Here is a 23,961-nt window from a genome sequence, read left to right on the forward strand (position 1 = left end):
TGAAAATAGCTAGGATGATTGCAGGTACTAGTAGATGGGAACAATGGCAGGAGGGTGTCCACAATGAGGAAATCAAAGAAAAACTGGGAATGAACTCTATAGATGTAGCAGTCAGGGCAAACAGGCTTAGATGGTGGGGTCATGTTACACGCATGGGAAAAGCAAGGTTACCCAAGAGACTCATGGGTTCAGCAGTAGAGGGTAGGAGGTGTCGGGGCAGACCAAGGAGAAAGTACCTGGATTCGGTTAAGAATGATTTTAGACCAAGGAGAAGGTACCTGGATTCAGTTAAGAATGATTTTGAAGTAATAGGTTTAACATCAGAAGAGGCACCAATGTTAGCACTGAACAGGGGATCATGGAGGAATTTTATAAGGGGGCTATGCTCCAGATTGAAAGCAGAAAGGCATAATCAGTCTTAAATGATGATGATGATGATGATCTACATCTACATATATACTCCACTAGCCACCAAGCCGTGTGTGGCGGAGGGCACAATTCACGCCAAAATCATATTTCCCCCCTTCTGTTCCACTCGCAGATAGTGCAATGGAAAAACGACTGTCTGAACGCCTCAGTAGGAGCTCTTATTTCCCTTATCTTTGAATGGTGATCATTGCACGATCTGAAAGTTGGTGGCAATAATATATGCTCTACATCCTTGGTGAAGATCAGATTTTGGAATTTAGTGAGCAGCCCCTTTTGTTTAGCGCACCATCTATCTGCAAGTGTGTCCCACTTCAAACTTTCTATGAGATTTGTAACACTCTCGCGATCGCTAAATGTACCAGTCACGAATCTTGCCGCTCTTCTTTGTACCTTCTCAATCTCTTGATTCAGACCCAACTGGTAAGGGTCCCATACAGACGAACAATACTCCAAGACAGGACAAACTAACATATTGTAAGCTATTTCCTTTGTTGAAGGACTGCATCGCTTCAGGATTCTACCAATAAACCACAATCTAGAGTTTGCCTTACCCATTACTTGTGTAATCTGATCATTCCATATGAGATCATTTCGAATAGTCACACCCAGATACTTGATGGACATTACCGCTTCCAAAGACTGGGCATTTATCTTGAACTCGTACATAAATTGGGATTTTTGCCTTGTTATACACAGTAGGTTACACTTACTAACATTGAGAGATACCTGCAAGTCTTTACACCACACATTTATTTTCTGCAAATCCTCACTGATTTGTTCACAGCTTTCATGTGATACTACATTCCTGTAGACTACAGCATCATCGGCAAACAATCTAAGGCCGATGAGGTAGAGAAAATGATGAAGAATGACATCATTCAGCCTTCGCAGAACCCATGGTTGTCACCAGTGGTCCTCGTCAGGAAGAAGGATGGGAGTTGGCACTTCTGTGTTGATTACAGGAAGCTTAATAAGATAACTATAAAGGACATTTACCCTCATCCACAAATTGATGATTCACTAGATTGTCTGAAGGGGGCTAAGTTTTTCTCAATGATGGACATGTACTTGGGTTACTGGCAAACTGAAGTAGATGAGGCTGATCGTGAGAAAACTGCATTCATCACCCCTGAAGGCCGATATGAGTTTAAGATAATGCTGTTTGGTTTGTGTACTGCACCAGCAACTTTTGAGCGGATGATGGATAATCTTCTAAAGCACCTGAAGTGGATAATGTGTCTTTGTTATTAAGATGACATTATAGTGTTCTCAGAGACATTTGATGAACATATAAAAAGAGTGAGGGCCATTCTTAAGTGTCTCCAACAAGGCGGACTGAAACTTAATCCAAGAAAGTGTCTCTTTGGAGCAAAAGAAATCAAAATACTTGGGCACCTTGTGTCAAATGAAGGTGTGAGGCCAGACCCAGAAAAGGTGAGATCTATAACAGAATTTCCTATTCCTAAAAGTGTTAGAGATGTGAGAAGCTTCCTCGGATTATGTTCCTATTACCATCTTTTTATCAAAGACTTTTGTATAAAAGCCAGGTCACTCCAAGAGTTGTTAAAAGCTGATGCTAAATTTAACTGGGTTGGTACTCAACAAGATTCTTTCAATGTGCTGCGAAAAGCTCTGACGAATGACCCTGTACTTGGTCTGTATGATGAGAGAGCACCTACAGAACTACACACAGATGCCAGAGGGTATGGGATCGGTCCTGTTCTGGTGCAAATTTTGCATGGAAAAGAGAAGGTTATATCCTGTGCTTCTAGGACACTTACAAAAGCCAAGAGATACTACTCAACTACAGAAAGAGAATGTCTTGCTGTGATCTGGACCATGTGCAGATTTCAAAAGTATCTCTATGGAAGGCCATTCACAGTTGTTACAGACCATCATTCACTCTGTTGGTTGACTGGTCTTAAGGATCCAACAGGACAACTCGCCAGGTGGGCACTACGTCTTCAAGAGTATGACATTACCATAGTGTACAAAACTGGAAGAAAACACCAAGATGCCGACTGTCTCTCAAGAAACCCTGTGCAAGACCATCAAGACTTTGATGAAGGCACTGACTGTCTCGCTGCACTCCAGAATCTTTCTGCTGAGCAGAAGAAGGACGCCAAGATATGTAAAATTATGCTTGCCTTCGGTCAGAGGATGTGAAAGCACAATTTAAGGTAATTAACGGATTACTTTGCAAGAAAAACTTTGATCCGTTTGGAAAGCGGTGGCTACCAGTGATTCCCAGACACATGTGCTTAGATGTTCTACAGAAATTCCATGACACACCCAAGGCTGGATATGTAGGATTTATTACGACATACGTTAGAATCCACAAGAGATTTTTCTGCCCAGGTTTATTTAGGAGTGTCCGTCACTATGTGTCACACTCTAGAGAGTGCCAGAGGAGAAAGGCAGTTCCTCAGAAACCACCTGGCCGACTCATACCAATTCCATCAGCCAAAATGCCTTTCCAGTATATTGGGACTGACCTCCTTGGATGGTTTCCAACATCTGCTAGTGGCAATAGATGGGCACTGATTGTCTGACATTCTATGCCATTACAAAAGCTGTGAAAACAGCTGAAGCATCCGAGGTAGCCAAATTCATCGTGGAAGACATTGTATTAAAACACGGTGCCTCCAGGTTGTTAATTACTGATTGAGGGCAAGTTTTTCAATCGAATCTTGTGACAGAGATAAACCGTCGGTGCAACATTACTCATCACATGACGACTGCCTACCATCTGCAAACTAACGGGCGTACTGAATGCTTTAGTAAGAGCTTGGCTGTTCATCAATGTTGAGCAGAGCAACTGGGATGAGGTGCTACCTTTCGTGACATTTGCCTACAATACCACCAAACAAGACACCACAGGATTTACGCCATTTTTCCTCGTGCATGGGCATGAGGCGTCGACGACGATGGACTCTGTCTCTCTGTTACATCCCGATGACATGGACGATGACTACATCAGCCAGATGTTAACCAGAACTGATGAAGCTCAGCAGTTAGCTCGACTCCGCATGCTGCAGGCTCAAGAAAATGATCGCCAAAAGTATGACACGAGCCACCGCCCTGTTGTTTACCAGCCTGGTGACCTCGTCTGTATCTTCACTCCTGTTTGGAAGGTTGGTCTCTCTGAGAAGCTCCTCCGGCGCTACTTTGGACCTTATAAGGTTGTAAGACAGATGTCTGATGTAACTTATGAATTTGAAGATTTCGATCCCGACACAAGATGACAAACAATCAGAGATACGGTCCACGTCCTTCAAATGAAGCCCTATAAGGATCTTGCAAGCCAGGGTAAATTCGAAGCTCCAGCAACAGGCAACAAGCGGAAAGGTAACGAAGAATGTAGCAGCAAACAAAGTTCTAAGATGATCACCGCCAGGGCGAACATCAGGCATCGGGAGTCGGAGTATGCAGAACCGATGACTCGTTCCCGGACTACGAGGATGTAACACCGAGACGTTGTTATCTTATGGAGGGAGGAATGTCACTGAAGAAGGCAAGTAGTGCAGTCACCATAGTGTAGTGGTTATGATACTAGCTTGTTGCCTGGAGGGTCGTAAGATCAAAACCTGCCTGAACTGAAAAATTTTAATTTCTATATTCGATTTGAGTACATTCTAGAAGTATCCACAAATGTCAAGAATCATTGTACTGGAATGTTCTGTAGCTGTATATATACTCTATGTGTTCTGGTCAGAGGCAGTTCACTCTGTGCTCTTATATCTGCAAGTGCTGAGTAAACCTTCATTAAGTGAAGTTAGTGTTTGTCATTCATCTAATTACACCTTCTTCTATGCAAGAATATTGTAAAAGAATTTTATGATCACACACAAGGGAAAAGAAAGAAATTGCAGAGCTATTTCTGTCACAGCCTTCCTGTAATGAGGTTTCCCATTCTAGGAATGCTCTTCATTGGCTGATGAAAGATGTTTCTCGATTTAAGGTAGTTAGTTAGTTAGTGATAAGCACCCTACTTTCCAAAGGTCTTTTACGGTCTGTGCAGATTGGAGTTGTACCGATCCTGTGCTGGAGGGAAGGTAGCACTTCCACTTGCTGGGTGGAATCAAACACTGAGTGACTGGTGTGGAGAGAACATGATCTCTATGACATCAAAGAAATGCTCACCACAAATCAAATGATTTTGAAATAGATTTGTAACAATTTTTACAGTCTGGATGGAGTCCAACCGATGTATACTCTCTTTACTGGCTGTAATGAATGCAAACGTAATTGATCTGTCATCATGCAGAATTGTATATTACAGGCAATACACCAACTTCAAACTATCTCGGTGTGTTATTCCAGTGGATATGTTCAACAACAGAAATCTCTTTCAGCACCTTTTGACAGAAAATGAGAAGAAGTCCACTGAGAAGAGCAGATCCAAGGTCAAGGGGCACTGATTAGCAGGACTCTTTCAGCACAAGAAACAAGGTGAGCGATAAATGTATTGCAAATGCTTTGAAGAATTAACCTATGAAAATTCTACAGATTCACTAATGAATTGTTTTACTTATCAACACGTATCACCAAAATACACACATCAAAAAAGTTTTGCATCACCCTGGTTCCCAGAACTCCTGAAGATAGACATTGTCTGTGGATATTGTATCACAGACACAGTCCCTTTGACTGTTGAGAGATGTTTCTAAGCCTCCCAAAAGATGTAAACAACCACGCACGAACAGTGCCTATTAGATGGAGGGGGTCTGACAGCCGATCAGTTCCTGTCATTCCATCAGGAAGGAGGTACACAGCTCGTGTTGTCTTTAGTTCAAACGTGCCTAGACAGTCAATAACGTGGTTCGATCGTGTATGCATTGTTACTTTGTGCCAGGAACGGCTCTCAACAAGGGAAGTGTCCAGACCTCTCGGAGTGAACCAAAGCAATGTTGTTCGGACATGGAGGAGATACAGAGAGACAGGAACTGCTGAAGACATGCCTCGCTCAGGCTGCCCAAGAGTTACTACTGCAGTGGATGACTGCTACCTATGGATTATGGCTTGGAGGAACCCTGACAGCAATGCCACCATGATGAATAATGCTTTTCGTGCAGCACATGACATTGTGTTATGATTCAAACTGTGTGCAATAGGCTGCATGATGTACAACTTCACTCCTGTCGCCCATGGCGAGGTCCATCTCTGCAACCACAACACCATTCAGAGCAGTACAGATGGGCTCAACAACATGCCAAATGGACCACTCGCTATTGGCAACATGTTCTCTTCACCAATGTGAGTCGCATATGCCTTCAACCAGACCATTGTCGGAGACATGTTTGGAGGCAACCCCGTCAGGGTGAATGCCTTAGACACACTGTCCAGCGAGTGCAGCAAGGTGGAGGTTCCCTGCTGTTTTGGGGTGGTATTATGTGGGGCTGACGTACACCGCTGGTGGTCATGGAAGGTGGTAATGGCTGTACGATATGTGAATGCCATCCTCTGACTGATAGTGCAACCATGTTTGTTGTTGTTGTGGTCTTCAGTCCTGCGACTGGTTTGATGCAGCTCTCCATGCTACTCTATCCTGTGCAAGCTTCTTCATCTCCCAGTACTTACTGCAACCTACATCCTTCTGAATCTGCTTAGTGTATTCATCTCTTGGGCTCCCTCTACGATTCTTACCCTCCACACTGCCCTCCAATGCTAAATTTGTGATCCCTTGATGCCTCAGAACATGTCCTACAAACTGGTCCCTTCTTCTTGTCAAGTTGTGCCACAAACTCCCCTACTCCCCAATTCTATTCAACACATCCTCATTAGTTATGTGATCTACTTTCAGAAACGACTTCCTGTCACTTCAATCTACACTCGATGTTAACAAATTTATCTTCTTCAGAAACGCTTTCCTTGCCACTGCCAGTCTACATTTTATATCCTCTCTACTTCAACCATCACCAGTTATTTTCCTCCCCAAACAGCAAAATTCCTTTACTAGTTTAAGTGTCTCATTTCCTAATCTAATTCCCTCAGCATCACCCGACTTAATTTGACTACATTCCATTATCCTTGTTTTGCTTTTGTTGATGTTCATCTTATATCCTCCTTTCAAGACACTGTCCATTCCGTTCAACTTCTCTTCCAAGTCCTTTGCTGTCTCTGATAGAATTACAATGTCATCGGTGAACCTCAAAGTTTTTATTTCTTCTCCATGGATTTTAATGCCTACTCCGAATTTTTCTGTTGTTTCCTTTACTGCTTGCTCAATATACAGATTGAATAACATTGGGGAGAGGCTACAACCCTGTCTCACTCCCTTCCCAACCACTGCTTCCCTTTCATGCCCCTCAACCATATCGGCAGCATATTGGCGAGGCATTTGTCTTCACGTATGGCAATTTGCAACCTCATCTCGCATGTATTGTGAATGACTTCCTTCTGGATAATGATATTGCTCTACTAGAGTAACCAGCATATTCTCCAGACATGAACACTATCAAACATGCCTAGGATAGACTGAAAAGGGATGTTTATGGATGACGTGGCCCACCAACCAATCTGAGGGATCTACGCCGCATTGCCATTGAGGAGTGGGGCAATCTGGACCAACAGTGCCTTGATGAATTTGTGGATAGTATGCCATGACGAATACAGGCATATATCAATGCAAGAGGATGTGTTACTGGGTATTAGAGGTACCGGTGTGTACAGCAATCTGGACCACCACCTCTGAAGGTCTCGCTCCATGGTGGTACAACATGCAATGTGTGGTTTTCATGAGCAATAAAAAGGGCAGAAATTATGTTTATATTGATCTCTATTCCAATTTTCTGTACATGTTCCAAAACTCTAAGAACCGAGGTGACGCAAAACTTTTTTTTATGTGTGTAGAAAAATGTAGAAAGATACAGTTCAATTTCCAGTTTCATAACTGAATTCCATATGTAGTGAGCAGTAACAACATATTTACTTGAATTAATGCAGGTCCAGATAATTGCCTTAAATGCTGTAATTGTGAAACTTAATTTTTTCAACCTTTGAATAATTATGTATAAGGATCAGTGACAAAAATCAAAAAGTCGGTGTTCTCAGCATAGCACACAGCCAGAAACAAGAACACTTCATAACATATTAAAATAAGTTAATATTTACATGCTGACCTTGTAATAGTGTCAACTCATCTACAAAATAGATATACTGAATTTCTGTTGTGACATTTGCAGTTACTGCTGGCGACAAAATCTCTTGTGTACATTATGACAAACTTAAATGTAAGCTGTCACTAAGAAATTCTCTCTCTTTTTTCACTTTTCTTTGTATTTTTTGTGTTTCCATAGAATAATCATTTTATCTATGTAGTCATCTTCCCAGAGAGAGAGTGTACAATCATTTATTCATACTGACACATTGTTTATTTGTGAATGTAGCTCCACAACTGCAAAGGATAAGAACAGAAAAGGAGACTCGCAGGATCATAGCTCACATGGTGATCAAATAATTAAGATCAATCCCGATAATCCCAGGGAATATGTCTCCCACTCATTCGTCGTATGACATTTCAGTTTATTCCATTTCTCTCTGTGTCCATCTACTAACAACTGTTCATTTGCACCATGTGTTCTATATATCTCAGCACATCGAGAGGCGTTGTATGACCAAATTATACACTAAGAGGCAGAAGTAGCCACGGCAGGCTATTTTTATAAAGTATACTGAAAATAATTATTACTCACATTTTTATCACAAGAATTACCTTTTCTACATCATTAGAAATCAGAGGATTATGTGCCTTAGCAAAAAACCAACTACTATGAATAAAGCCATCAGTACTCAGAAGCTGTTGTCTTCAGTAACTTCAAACAAAGTACTTACAACATACAGAGTGTCTGTAAATTATTGTTAAAAACTTCTAGGACTTGTAGAGGGGAGTGAGTTCACAATATTTTGAACAGAAACCCATGTCGAGAAATGTACCATTTCCGTTCTACAGTGGTTTCATTTCAGATGTGGAACACATCTACATCTGCTGAGGGAAAGAAAAAAGTCTCAAGAGTTGCTTGTCCTTGTACGTGACAGAGTTGACAGGATGATGTGTATTACTTCATGTGGGGTCATATGCACAGTTTAATCAACAAGTCTCCTGTAGAGACGCAAAGATGTGCTGCTACAAGTTCTGGCTGCTGCACTGGAAATTGAGGAGACACCACCAGATGGGATGGAGAGTGTGTATCAGAATACACTTCGCAGGTACAGTCCCTGTAACAACGTCAGTGGTTGCCACATCGAGCTGTTACTGTAATGCGTCAGCACTGTTCTGTGCTTAAAGTATGCCAGGTTCTTTTCTGTTTTGCAATAATGGAAAGCACCAGTACTGTTCTGCACGTACAGTATGCTGTATTCTTTTTTGTTTTGGAATAATGTATACATGTAATGTAAATGTTAATACAAACAAATGTGATTAAATGATAAATGGATGTTTCATTATGTTTCCTTTTGAATTGTTACCTAATAATTGTACTGTGCCATACCTAATTTAATTCCTCAAGCGAAATTGGATGAGTTAAACATTTGAATTGAATGTAAAACATTCTTGGTTTTCTTGCCATGTCAACTGATTTTTCGTCCTCCTAAGAAAATTAAGGAGATGATGTGCCTTGTTAAGGACTATCTCGGCCTCAGGGTCCCTGGAGTTTATAATATCCCGTGTGAGTGTGGAAGCAATTATATAGGTCAGACCATTTGTACAATTTCCGACCACTGTGCAGAACACCAACGCCGTATTAAAAATAGAGAATTGGGGAAATCGGCAATTGCGGAACACAGCGTCATGAAGAAGCATAAAATATTGTTCGATTAAACAAAAATTCTGTTCCTGTGGAGGACACTTTGAAAATGGTGCAGATCTTTTTCCTCCTGAAACTAGACCGGCACATGATGACGACCACTTGGTTCTTGTATGGTAACAAATTTTATGAAATGACAGATGGTATGGCGATGGGCTCTCTGTTGTCTCCATCACTGGCTAACATTTTTATGGAGAATTTTGAGGAACGTGCAATAAGTTGGGCTCCCCTCCGTCCATCCTGATTTTATCGTTATATTGACAATACATTTATGATCTGGCCACACGGTGAAGAAGCTCTCGAACAATTCAGGGAATACATGAACAGCATACATTTGAACATCCAGTTCACTGTCAAGATGGAGAAGGAAGGCAGACTGTCTTTCTTATACATTTTAGTACAACGACAGGCGGACGGGCGTCTTGGCCACTCTGTATACCGTAAGCCGACGCATACCGATTTATACCTGAATGCACAGAGTTTCCATCATCCTGCTCAGAAGAGAGCCATTTTGAACACATTGTTATGTAGAGCAAAAACTGCTTGTGATGAGGACCACTTAAGGTCCAAGATTAACAATCTGAAGTACGTGTTCCAAAAGAATGGCTATGGTGCATGCAATACAGAAGCAGCATTCTCCAAAAAAAGGAAACGTGAAAATGCTGCACACTCACAGGATGAAACACTGATTGCAGTTCTTCCTCTTTGTGGCACTATTTCCAGCAAAGTAGAAAGAGTCCTGCGTAGACAGGGCATAAGACCGATATTTCGTACACCTAAGAAAATTAAGGAGATGATGTGCTCTGTTAATGACAATCTCAGCCTGAGGGTCCCTGGAGTTTATAATATCCCGTGTGAGTGTGGAAGCAATTATATAGGTCAGACTATTCGTACCATTTCTGACAGCTGTGCACAACACCAACACCATATTAAAAATAGAGAACTGGAGAAATCGGCAATTGCGGAGCACAGCCTAATGAACAAGCATAAAATATTGTTTGATTAAACAAAAATTCTGTCCCATGCCTGCACGTACTGGGATTCTGTTATTAAGGAGGCTGTTGAAATAAGAATGAGCCAAAAGAACTTTAACCGCAATAGCGGATACCATCTGAGCTGTCCATGGAAATGAGTGCTTGATGCAGAGAAGCAGCAAAGATGTTAATTCCAAGGTTTACATTCCAATGGAAGCAGTGGCGCCACCGGCGCACACATTGACACCATCCATGACAGCAGTACGTAATCGCCGACCAATCACAAGCCGACCAATCAGAAGCCATCCACAGGCTATCAAAAAGGCTACCACTGCAGCAGTGAAGACAGTTAGTTGCTCCTGGCGATGACGATGGAGGTAATTGTCGAAAGCTTGAGATTTTACCCCAGTTGACATGGCAAGAAAACCAAGAATGTTTTACATTCAATTCAAATGTTTAACTCATCCATTTTCGCTTGAGGAATTAAATTAGGTATGGCACAGTACAATTATTAGGTAACAATTCAAAAGGAAACATAATGAAACATCCATTTATCATTTAATCACATTTGTTTGTATTAACATTTACATTACATGTATACATTATTCCAAAACAAAAAAGAATACAGCATACTGTACGTGCAGAACAGTACTGGTGCTTTCCATTATTGCAAAACAGAAAAGAACCTGGCATACTTTAAGCACAGAACAGTGCTGATGCATTACAGTAACAGCTCGATGTGGCAACCACTGACGTTGTTACAGGGACTGTACCTGCGAAGTGTATTCTGATACACACTCTCCATCCCATCTGGTGGTGTCTCCTCAATTTCCAGTGCAGCAGCCAGAACTTGTAGCAGCACATCTTTGCGTCTCTACAGGAGACTTGTTGATTAAACTGTGCATATGACCCCACATGAAGTAATACACATCATCATGTCAAACCGAGAATGTTTTACATATAAGTGCTGTCGCGAAAGACTTCGTTCCCATCTGAATTGAAACCATTGTACAATGGAAAAAATATGTTTCTGGACGTGGGTATAAGTTCAAAATATTATGTACTTACTCCCCACTATGAGCCCAAGAAGTTTGTGAAGAAAAGTTCCGAACAACCTGTGTACTGACTTCAGAGAATGTTAGATCTTGTTTATATAGTTCTAAAGTCAAAATACCTTCAATATGAACAACACTGCTAACCAGCATTTACAATGAAGAGTCCTAATATTGTTGTTAATGATACGAGGAGGAGCTAGGAGGGCAATCTATCACTTTGATTTTTTAATAATGGGATTTTCAATTACCTTCCCCCCTGTCTACCAGAAAAGTGTTAAGGGTCTTCTGCATCAGAGCTCCATTTTGAATTCTAGAGAAGAATTCCTAGTATATATGTAAATTATTTTTGAATTCTAGAGAGGAATGCCTAGTATATTGTAAATTATTTTTATTTCTAGTCTTGTGATCATGAATTGCAGAGTTCATCCTAAATTCACTCCCCTAAAGATTAATATCTTTAGGGGAGTGAATATTAATGCTGATCACGGTGCTCAAAGTGTTGTCAGGAAGAAATGTTGACAAATGGCAGGATGATATTTGATGTAGTTTGTTATTACTTATTCTCACTCTCTTTGCTCATTTCATTACTTTTCTTTCTGCACATATTTTGTTTCATTCACTGTTTTATCATACAACCTGTCTTATCATACAACATCATTTTTCTCTGTTCTTCTTTTCACCACCTTTTCATACCATACCATATTGCTAACAAGAGTGAGCTTGCTGTATGGAATGTTCCTGTTGGCTTCGCGTAATGTGAGCATACCAGATATTAACGTTTGTTCTGTGCATGTCTGTTCCTGTGATGTCACAAAAATATCTCTTTGGTTTCCTTTTTTCACTATGGTTATAGTGTCCCTCTTACTTCTAATAAAACGAGCAATTTTTTATTTAACTCTGATTTATTTCACCCTGCGATTTTCAGAAAAACTTCATTTTTTTTGTAAAGTCACTGTGTTTGGTCAGAGTTTTAGACAAGTTAACCATGACAAAGAAATTGAAGAAATGTATGATGAAATAAAAGAAATTATTCAGATAGTGAAGGGAGACGAAAATTTAATAGTCATGGGTGACTGGAATTCGAGTGTAGGAAAAGGGAGAGAAGGAAACGTAGTAGGTGAATATGGATTGGGGCTAAGAAATGAAAGAGGAAGCCGCCTGGTAGAATTTTGCACAGAGCACAACTTAATCATAGCTAACAATTGGTTTAAGAATCATGATAGAAGGTTGTATACATGGAAGAACCCTGGAGATACTAAAAGGTATCAGATAGATTATATAATGGTAAGACAGAGATTTAGGAACCAGGTTTTAAATTGTAAGACATTTCCAGGGGCAGATGTGAACTCTGACCACAATCTATTGGTTATGACCTGTAGATTAAAACTGAAGAAACTGCAAAAAGGTGGGAATTTAAGGAGATGGGACCTGGATAAACTGAAAGAACCAGAGGTTGTACAGAGTTTCAGGGAGAGCATAAGGGAACAATTGACAGGAATGGGGGAAAGAAATACAGTAGAAGAAGAATGGGTAGCTTTGAGGGATGAAGTAGTGAAGGCAGCAGAGGATGAAGTAGGTAAAAAGACGAGGGCTAGTAGAAATCCTTGGATAACAGAAGAAATATTGAATTTAATTGATGAAAGGAGAAAATATAAAAATGCAGTAAATGAAGCAGGCAAAAAGGAATACAAACGTCTCAAAAATGAGATCGACAGGAAGTGCAAAATGGCTAAGCAGGGATGGCTAGAGGACAAATGTAAGGATGTAGAGGCTTATCTCACTAGGGGTAAGATAGATACTGCCTACAGGAAAATTAAAGAGACCTTTGGAGATAAGAGAACCACTTGTATGAACATCAAGAGCTCAGATGGAAACCCAGTTCTAAGCAAAGAAGGGAAAGCAGAAAGGTGGAAGGAGTATACAGAGGGTCTATACAAGGGCGATGTACTTGAGGACAATATTATGGAAATGGAAGAGGATGTAGATGAAGATGAAATGGGAGATACGATACTGCGTGAAGAGTTTGACAGAGCACTGAAAGACCTGAGTCGAAACAAGGCCCCCGGAGTAGACAACATTCCATTGGAACTACTGACGGCCTTGGGAGAGCCAGTCCTAACAAAACTCTACCATCTGGTGAGCAAGATGTATGAAACAGGCGAAATACCCTCAGACTTCAAGAAGAATATAATAATTCCAATCCCAAAGAAAGCAGGTGTTGACAGATGTGAGAATTACCGAACAATCAGTTTAATAAGCCACAGCTGCAAAATACTAACACGAATTCTTTACAGACGAATGGAAACACTAGTAGAAGCCGACCTCGGAGAAGATCAGTTTGGATTCCGTAGAAATACTGGAACACGTGAGGCAATACTGACCTTACGACTTATCTTAGAAGAAAGATTAAGGAAAGGCAAACCTATGTTTCTAGCATTTGTAGATTTAGAGAAAGCTTTTGACAATGTTGACTGGAATACTCTCTTTCAAATTCTAAAGGTGGCTGGGGTAAAATACAGGGAGCGAAAGGCTATATACAATTTGTACAGAAACCAGATGGCAGTTATAAGATTCTAGGGACAAGAAAGGGAAGCAGTGATTGGGAAGGGAGTAAGACAGGGTTGTAGCCTCTCCCCAATGTTATTCAATCTATATATTGAGCAAGCAGTAAAGGAAACAAAAGAGAAATTCGGAATAGGTATTAAAATCCATGGAGAAGAAATAAAAACCTTGAGGTTTGCCGATGACATTGTAATTCTGTCAGAGACAGCAAAGGACTTGGAAGAGCAGTTGAACGGAATGGATGGTGTCTTGAAGGGAGGATATAAGATGAACATCAACAAAAGCAAAACGAGGATAATGGAATGTAGTCGAATTAAGTCGGGTGATGTTGAGGGTATTAGATTAGGAAATGAGGCACTTAAAGTAGTAAAGGAGTTTTGCTATTTGGGGAGCAAAATAACTGATGATGGTAGAAGTAGAGAGGATATAAAATGTAGACTGGCAATGGCAAGGAAAGTGTTTCTGAAGAAGAGAAATTTGTTAACATCGAATATAGATCTAAGTGTCAGGAAGTCATTTCTGAAAGTATTTGTATGGAGTGTAGCCATGTATGGAAGTGAAACATGGACGGTAAATAGTTTGGACAAGGAGAGAATAGAAGCTTTTGAAATGTGGTGCTACAGAAGAATGCTGAAGATTAGATGGGTAGATCACATAACTAATGAGGAGGTACTGAATAGGATTGGGGAGAAGAGGAGTTTGTGGCACAACTTGACCAGAAGAAGGGATCGGTTGGTAGGACATGTTCTGAGGCATCAAGGGATCACCAATTTAGTATTGGAGGGCAGTGTGGAGGATAAAAATCCTAGGGGGAGACCAAGAGATGAATACACTAAGCAGATTCAGAAGGATGTAGGTTGCAGTAGGTACTGGGAGATGAAGAAGCTTGCACAGGATAGAGTAGCATGGAGAGCTGCATCAAACCAGTCTCAGGACTGAAGACCACAACAACAACCATGACATTTCAAGTTTGACACTCAAGTTCAGGAACCGTTGTGTTTTGATGGTCTCTTGTGGACAACCTCCATTGTTGTTTTGAACAAAGTACTATAAATTTGAAACTTCCTGGCAGATTAAAACTGTGTGCCCGACCGAGACTCGAACTCGGGACCTTTGTCTTTCGCGGGCAAGAGCGCTACCAACTGAGCTACCGGAGCACGACTCACGCCCAGTACTCACAGCTTTACTTCTGCCAGTACCTCGTCTCCTACCTTCCAAACTTTACAGAAGCTCTCCTGCAAACCTTGCAGAACTAGCACTTCTGAAAGAAAGGATATTGCGGAGACATGGCTTAGCCACAGCCTGGGGCCATGTCTCCGCAATATCCTTTCTTTCAGAAGTGCTAGTTCTGCAAGGTTTGCAGGAGAGCTTCTGTAAAGTTTGGAAGGTAGGAGACGAGGTACTGGCAGAAGTAAAGCTGTGAGTACCGGGCGTGAGTCGTGCTCCGGTAGCTCAGTTGGTAGCGCTCTTGCCCGCGAAAGGCAAAGGTCCCGAGTTCGAGTCTCGTTCGGGCACACAGTTTTAATCTGCCAGGAAGTTTCATATCAGTGCACACTCCACTGCAGAGTGAAAATCTCATTCTGGATACTATAAATTTGTTTGACATTTTGACTTACACAAAGTTGGATAAATTGAAGACTTACAGTATCCAGAAATTTGAGGGTAAGAAGTACTAGTTACAAATTGTTTTCACACTGGTCTTCATATCACGGAGGGGAAACTGAAGCCAACTGAAGCTGGTGAAAGTCAAATAGCTTGGGATGACTTAAATACGAAGGCAATACTCATGCTGTCTGCTATGAGTGCAGTGTCATGACGTCCATAAATGCAGCAGAAATGTGGACCAGAGTAAACACTATTCATTAGCAGTGATCTGCAGCTAATAAAATGGTCTTGAGGCAGAAATTTTTTTATCACAGAAAGTTGCCAACAGACACAATCATACAACATATAAGTCAAGTTGAATCTTAAGTACAAGCATTAGCTGGACAGAAATTGACAATATGGGTACAGCTTTGGGAAGTCTGGCAGTAAAATTTGGAATGTTTTTGACTGTGTGGGACTTGTGAGCTGAAGATCAATGCACTTTTGATAATCTGACTTCAATCTTATTGAAAGAAGGACAAAAGCTTTTAGAATATGAGGAAAAGTCAATAGCCTTTGCAGCAGTTATGTGGACAAAACAAGCAAGTACAGTTCAAAGAATCACAATTCGTCTAACATCGTCAATAGAAAACACACTGAATGTTATTCGACATTTCAAATCTGAGTGCAGAAAACTTTTAACAAAACTTGAAACAAAGACTGATAATTCTGAGCAACTGGCTTTGAGTGCAGAACAAGCTGATGCTTTTGCTCCAGGTTGCAAAAATATTTGGTTAGCCGATAGTGTTGTGTCAAAACATGTGACATCAACTGAAGATTGGTACAACACTTTCATGTCAATTCAATCTTGTGGCTCAAACTGGAGATGACTCGATTGTTGAAGCAGAAAGCATTGGATCCATTGATGTATTATCATCAGTTGAGGGGAAAATGGCAACCTTACACTATGGAATATACATTATGTATTCTTAAGCTAAAGAAACACTTATTTCCAGTGGGAGCAATCACAAAAAGAGGAATGAAAGTTATTTTTAGCAACAAGAGAATTGGAAGTTCACAATTCAGGTCTAGTTGCAGCAGAAATCAATATGGAAAATCAGTGTTACCAAATGTTGTTTAAATATCCAGATGTATGACTACTGCATCTTTGAATTCCATAATGATCTGGCAAGAGAGACTTGGACACAACCATTTCAGTGGTCTGAAGAATATAGCTAACATGAACTTAAATTCTGGTTTAAAAATGAATAAAGAGGAAGATCTTCATTGTGACTCATGTGAGTATGGCAAGATGAAGAGAAAATTGTTTTAGTCAAATTTCAAATAAAGATCAAAAGTTTCTGTTTTGCTTTGAGTGGATGGATGAGAAAATCATCTCCTGGAGGTGCCTATTTGTACATAGTGTTCAAAGATGATTGCTCTTCATAAGTTTTGTATTTTCTTAAAAGCAAACATGATATTTCCCTATGGTTTTGGAATTTCAGAGACTGACTGAAAGACAAACTGGAAACAAAATCAGAGTTTTGAGAAGTGACAATGGAACCATATAGATAAATATGCAATTTGAAGATTATTTCAAGCAAAATGGAATAATACAAGAGAATACATGTCTCTATACACCACAGCAGAATGGCCAAATTGATCAAGAAAACAGATCCATTGTTGGGTGTGCACACACTATATTATTGAGTAGAGACTTATCTCACAAACTGTGTGCAGAGGCAGTATGTCAACGACCATGTAAAGCAAATAATACTATTACATCGCTTGAAAAACGGTTTGTATCATCAGCATATGTGCACATTCCTGACCAATCTTCATAAAAACGGGGTAGTAAATGGAGGTCACTGATCACGGTTTGCTACGATGGATGTAGTACCAATTATCATCTTTACAATCCTGAGTCACAATCTATTGTAAATGTACTACTTAAACGTGGAACAAAGACATGCTGAATTTTTCTTAGGTGACAATCCTGCAGAAGATGGTCAAGAGGAATCTAAAGAAGATGATACTAGTGCACAAGTCAAAGAAAATTAAAGGCTGGATCTGGGAGATTGATCTAATCTGAGAGTACGTGCTCATTTTTGGGACCAAGAAATAGCCTGTTTTGCCGGTATATTAGAACCTCAAACATTTAAAGAAGTGATGGCACCACAAGAGACATCCAAGTGGAAGCAAGCACTTTAAGATGAAATGGTGTGTTTGAAGAAGACCAAAACTTGGGATCTGGTACCATTGCCACACAATCATAGGCAGCTAGATGTAAATGGGTCAATCGTGTGAATCAGAATTGACCACATCAGAGCTAGATTATGCACGAAAGGCTTTTCGCAATGAGAAGGCAACAATTATGAACAGACAATCTCTCTTGTGGTCCAATATGACCCAGTGTTTTAGTAGTGGTGGTGGTGGTGGTGGTTAGTGTTTAACGTCCCGTTGACAACGAGGTCATTAGAGACAGAGCGCAAGCTCGGGTTAGGGAAGGACTGGGAAGGAAATCGGCCGTGCCCTTTCAAAGGAACCATCCCGGCATTTGCCTGAAACGATTTAGGAAAATCACGGAAAACCTAAATCAGGATGGATGGAGACGGGATTGAACCGTCGTCCTCCCGAATGCGAGTCCAGTGGGCTAACCACTGCGCCACCTCACTCGGTTTTTAGTAGCCATAACAGCTCCACGAGATATGCAAATCGGGCCATTTCTGCATTCCTTAATGATGATTTGAAAAAAAATAGTTTACATGAAGCAACCAAAGGGTTTGTTTTAGAAGACTCATACATATTGTTTGCACATTTAAGATTACACGCAACTGAGGAAGACAGGACTACAAAAGTTGAAGATAATGTTTAGCAGCCTTTCTGTTATGCTTGTATGTGACTCAGCATCTTCACTGGTAGCAGTGTATCCTTTTCATAATGTTATACTATTTCATACTTCCAGCAGATACTTCTCTGCTGGAAGTGTCACTTTGCCACGAAGAAAAATGATCCGAATCCTACCCCTAATGATCCAACTCCCCAAGACACTACCCAAATTGAACCCTGCCTGGAACAGTTCCATCCTCCGTCACAGCGGGACCCACCCCTTCTTCCTCAAAATCACCCTCTCAAACCTTCCAGGAATTTCTGACTTCCAGCCGTGCCTCTCAATCCTTCTTAAAAAACCTTAATCCTACTCCCAACATCACCACTGCTGAAGCCCAGGCTATCCGTGATCTGAAGGCTGACCGGTCCATCGTCATTCTTCCGGCGGACAAGGGTTCCACGACCGTGGTACTTGATCGTCGGGAGTATGTGGCTGAGGGACTGCGTCAGCTTTCAGACAACACTACATACAAAGTTTGCCAAGGTAATCCCATTCCTGATGTCCAGGCGGAGCTTCAAGGAATCCTCAGAACCTTAGGCCCCCTGCAAAACCTTTCACCTGACTCCATCAACCTCCTAACCCCACCGACACCCCGCAGCCCTACCTTCTACCTTCTTCCTAAAATTCACAAACCCAATCATCCCGGCCGCCCCATTGTAGCTGGTTACCAAGCCCCCACAGAACATATCTCTGCCTACGTAGATCAACACCTTCAAACCATTACATGAAGTCTCCCACCCTTCATCAAAGACACCAACCACTTTTTCGAACGCCTGGAATCCCTACCCAATCCGTTACCCCCGAAAACCATCCTTGTAACCATTGATGCCACTTCCTTATACACAAATATCCCGCACGTCCAGGGCCTCGCTGCGATGGAGCACTTCCTTTCACGCCGATCACCTGCCACCCTACCTAAAACCTCTTTCCTCATTACCTTAGCCAGCTTCATCCTGACCCACAAATTCTTCACTTTTGAAGACCAGACATACCAACAATTAAAGGGAACAGCCATGGGTACCAGGATGGCCCCTTCGTACACCAACCTATTCATGGGTCGCTTAGAGGAAGCCTTCTTGGTTACCCAGGCCTGCCAACCCAAAGTTTGGTACAGATTTATTGATGACATCTTCATGATCTGGACTCACAGTGAAGAAGAACTCCAGAATTTCCTCTCGAACCTCAACTCCTTTGGTTCCATCAGATTCACCTGGTCCTACTCCAAATCCCATGCCACTTTCCTTGATGTTGACCTCCACCTGTCCAATGGCCAGCTTCACACGTCCGTCCACATCAAACCCACCAACAAGCAACAGTACCTCTATTATGACAGCTGCCACCCATTCCACATCAAACGGTCCCTTCCCTACAACCTAGGTCTTCATGGCAAACGAATCTGCTCCAGTCCGGAATCCCTGAACAATTACACCAACAACCTGACAACAGATTTCGCATCCCGCAACTAGCCTCCCGACCTGGTACAGAAGCAAATAACCAGAGCCACTTCCTCATCCTCTCAAACCCAGAACCTCCCACAGAAGAACCACAAAAGTGCCCCACTTGTGACAGGATACTTTCCGGGACTGGATCAGACTCTGAATGTGGCTCTCCAGCAGGGATACGACTTCCTCAAATCCTGCCCTGAAATGAGATCCATCCTTCATGAAATCCTCCCCACTCCACCAAGAGTGTCTTTCCGCCATTCACCTAACCTTCGTAACCTGTTAGTTCATCCCTATGAAATCCCCAAACCACCTTCCCTACCCTCTGGCTCCTACCCTTGTAACCGCCCCCGGTTCAAAACCTGTCCCATGCACCCTCCCACCACCACCTACTCCAGTCCTGTAACCCGGAAGGTGTACACGATCAAAGGCAGAGCCACGTGTGAAAGCACCCACGTGATCTACCAACTGACCTGCCTACACTGTGACGCATTCTATGTGGGAATGACCAGCAATAAACTGTCCATTCGCATGAATGGACACAGGCAGACAGTGTTTGTTGGTAATGAGGATCACCCTGTGGCGAAACATGCGTTGGTGCATGGCCAGCACATCTTGGCACAGTGTTACACCGTCTGGGCTATCTGGATACTTCCCACTAACACCAACCTATCCGAACTCCGGAGATGGGAACTTGCTCTTCAATATATCCTCTCTTCCCATTATCCACCAGGCCTCAATCTCCGCTAATTTCAAGTTGCTGCCACTCATACCTCACCTGTCATTCAACAACATCTTTGCCTCTGCACTTCCGCCTCGACTGACATCTCTGCCCAAACTCTTTGCCTCTGTATATGTCTGCTTGTGTCTGTATATGTGTGGATGGATATGTGTGTGTGTGCGAGTGTATACCCGTCCTTTTTCCCCATAAGGTAAGTCTTTCCGCTCCCGGGATTGGAATGACTCCTTACCCTCTCCCTTAAAACCCAAATCCTTTCGTCTTTCCCTCTCCTTCCCTCTTTCCTGACAAGGCAACCGTTGGTTGCGAAAGCTAGAATTTTGTGTGTATGTTTGTGTTTGTTTGTGTGTCTATCGACGTGCCAGTGCTTTCGTTTGGTAAGTCACATCATCTTTGTTTTTAGATATATTAATATAATGTTGCATTCATAACAGCAGCACATTCCCCAGAAAACACACATGATCATTTATGATGCTTCAGCAGTGGATTTATGTCAGCTATACCACCTAATAGATCAAGAAATTGTGTAAAACTGTCACAAATAAATAAGAAAACCTACTTTGACAGTATTAAACATGCATACAAATGGTTCCCATATTCTACCTTCATCCTCATAACTGCTGACACAAAATTAACACACTGGACTGGCATCTGTGTGGAGTTGGATTCAGATCCCCTTCCAGCAATCCAGGAATTCTGTGGTTTCCCTAAACAGATTACACCAACTGCTGACATGGTTCCTTCTTCTTTCCCCAGCCTGCCCAGAGTGGGTATGTTCTGCATCTCACTCGACTTCATTGCCTACAGGACATAAGCACGTATTTTCCTTTCTTTTTGTGATGCCTAAAGACATTGTTAACTCTTACTGAGTACTCTGTACAGGGTTATTACAAATGATTGAAGCGATTTCACAGCTCTACAATAACTTTATTATTTGAGATATTTTCACAATGCTTTGCACACACATACAAAAACTCAAAAACTTTTTTTAGGCATTCACAAATGTTCGATATGTGCCCCTTTAGTGATTCGGCAGACATCAAGCCGATAATCAAGTTCCTCCCACACTCGGCGCAGCATGTCCTCATCAATGAGTTCGAAAGCATCGTTGATGCGAGCTCGCAGTTCTGGCACGTTTCTTGGTAGAGGAGGCTTAAACACTGAATCTTTCACATAACCCCACAGAAAGAAATCGCATGGGGTTAAGTTGGGAGAGCGTGGAGGCCATGACATGAATTGCTGATCATGATCTCCACCACGACCGATCCATCGGTTTCCCAATCTCCTGTTTAAGAAATGCCGAACATCATGATGGAAGTGCGGTGGAGCACCATCCTGTTGAAGTCGGCGCTGACGGTCTCCAGTTGTGGCATGAGCCAATTTCCGCAGGCTACGCGTGAAACTTGCCCGCACGCGTTCAACAGTTTCTTCGCTCACTGCAGGCCGACCCGTTGATTTCCCCTTACAGAGGCATCCAGAAGCTTTAAACTGCGCATACCATCGCCGAATGGAGTTAGCAGTTGGTTGATCTTTGTTGAACTTTGTCCTGAAGTGTCGTTGCACTGTTATGACTGACTGATGTGAGTGCATTTCAAGCACGACATACGCTTTCTCGGCTCCTGTCGCCATTTTGTCTCACTGCGCTCTCGAGCGCTCTGGCGGCAGAAACCTGAAGTGCGGCTTCAGCCGAACAAAACTTTATGAGTTTTTCTACGTATCTGTAGTGTGTCGTGACCATATGTCAATGAATGGAGCTACAGTGAATTTATGAAATTGCTTCAATCATATGTAATAGCCCTGTATGTCACTGTCAATCTGCCATCCTGAAAAATTTTGCTCCCTGTAATGTGTATCATATTTTACACTTTTCTCAATTCTTTACTTTCTGTCATGTTCCCAATATAAACTATCTGATATCCCAAAAATCAATGTTCGTAATGCATTGGCAAATGACTTTTACTGCCAGCTTCATTACTTATTGTTTTTTCCCAAATCTTCAGTTACATGACATTGATTTTCTGTAAAGTTTGTCATTATTTACAATCATTTCAATAAGGCTTGAGCTGTAAGATACATATCAAGACTATTTCAGTTGAAAATCTAATGACAAGTATAGATTGCTCAACTTGAAAACAGTTCACAGAAGAAGAGCCAAATAAAACAATGAAACCCAGACTCAAAGCCACCAAGTTTACAGGAGATTAAAGAGATAATTCAGTCACTGAAAAATAACAACGAATCAGGAGAAGACCAAATCATCACAGAGTTATGGAAAAATGCAGGAGAAAATCTTATTGCAAAACTCAAAGGAATTAGAGATGAAATCTGGAAAAATGAAAAAATCGCCACAGATTGGAAGACAGCAATCAGACAGCCTCTGTACAAAAAAGGAAGTAAAACAGACCCCAACTACTGTTGTGGAATGTCTTTATCATCAATAACATACAAAATTCTATCTAAAGTCCTACTAGACCGAGTAGAACCTCAACTGGATTCAAAACTAGGAGAAGGTGGATTCAGAATAGGTCGATCATGCGTAGAACAAATCCTTAACTTGAAAAACTCGATAGTACCTCAAACAAAAGTTATGTCATCACATTTGTTGACTTTAAAAAAGCATATGACAGTACAGACCGAGAAGTGTTAGAATTTGGACTAGATCAAAAGACAACAAACATAATAAAAGAAACACACATGGAGACCAAATCCAAAGTACAATTTATGGGAGAATTGAGCACAGAATTTGAAATAGACACAGGAGTATGACAAGGGGATGGACTCTTGAAAAAGTTGTTCGAGAATGAAGAAAAGCAGGTGCACCAGTACACAGACTGGGACCAAAATGTAAGGGCATAGAATTGAACTGTTTAGCATCTGCTGATGACATGGCACTGATTGCCCAAGACATTACCGATACACAAAAACAGCTAGAATTATTACAAGACCAGACAGCAAAAACAGGATTAGAAATTTTACGTGAGAAAACAAAATTGATGACTAACATCAAAGATGCACCTTCTGAACTCAAAATTGGTAATAACTACATCTTTCGAGTAATGGAATTTAAATATTTAGGTGAATGGATTAAGGAAAATTATAATGAAAAGAATTCTGTCAGATCAAGAGTGCAGAAAATGGAGACGGCATTTCAGTTAACGAAAAGAGTCTCTCGTGGAACTGCAAAATATGACATTACACAACAGTAATTAAACCCGAAGCTCTCTACACATCTGAGACACTAAATCTTCAACACAGAACACTAAAAGGGGAATCAGAAGTGAAATAACATAAAATAATGAGGAAAATCCTACGACCAAGAACTAAAGATGCAGAAATACATAAAAATATCTCCAAAATAACAGACACAATGCGCATGAGAAGAATCCAATTCATGGGGCATTTAGAAACAATGGGCTCAAGCAAGGTAACACACAAAATCCATACATTTTTAAAGAACAAAACTACAAGACTGAACTGGTACA

The 23,961-nt window shown here is 41.4% G+C and overlaps 1 protein-coding gene across 2 annotated transcripts in view; it reads right to left on the bottom strand.

Annotated features, from left to right (window-relative positions):
* LOC126237527 (phospholipid-transporting ATPase ABCA3) overlaps window positions 1-23,961 on the bottom strand; it is a 707,258-nt gene that overhangs the window by 323,433 nt on the left and 359,864 nt on the right. The window lies entirely within an intron of this gene.

Source organism: Schistocerca nitens, chromosome 2 (genome assembly GCF_023898315.1).
Source record: "Schistocerca nitens isolate TAMUIC-IGC-003100 chromosome 2, iqSchNite1.1, whole genome shotgun sequence".
Classification (NCBI taxonomy): domain Eukaryota; kingdom Metazoa; phylum Arthropoda; class Insecta; order Orthoptera; family Acrididae; genus Schistocerca; species Schistocerca nitens.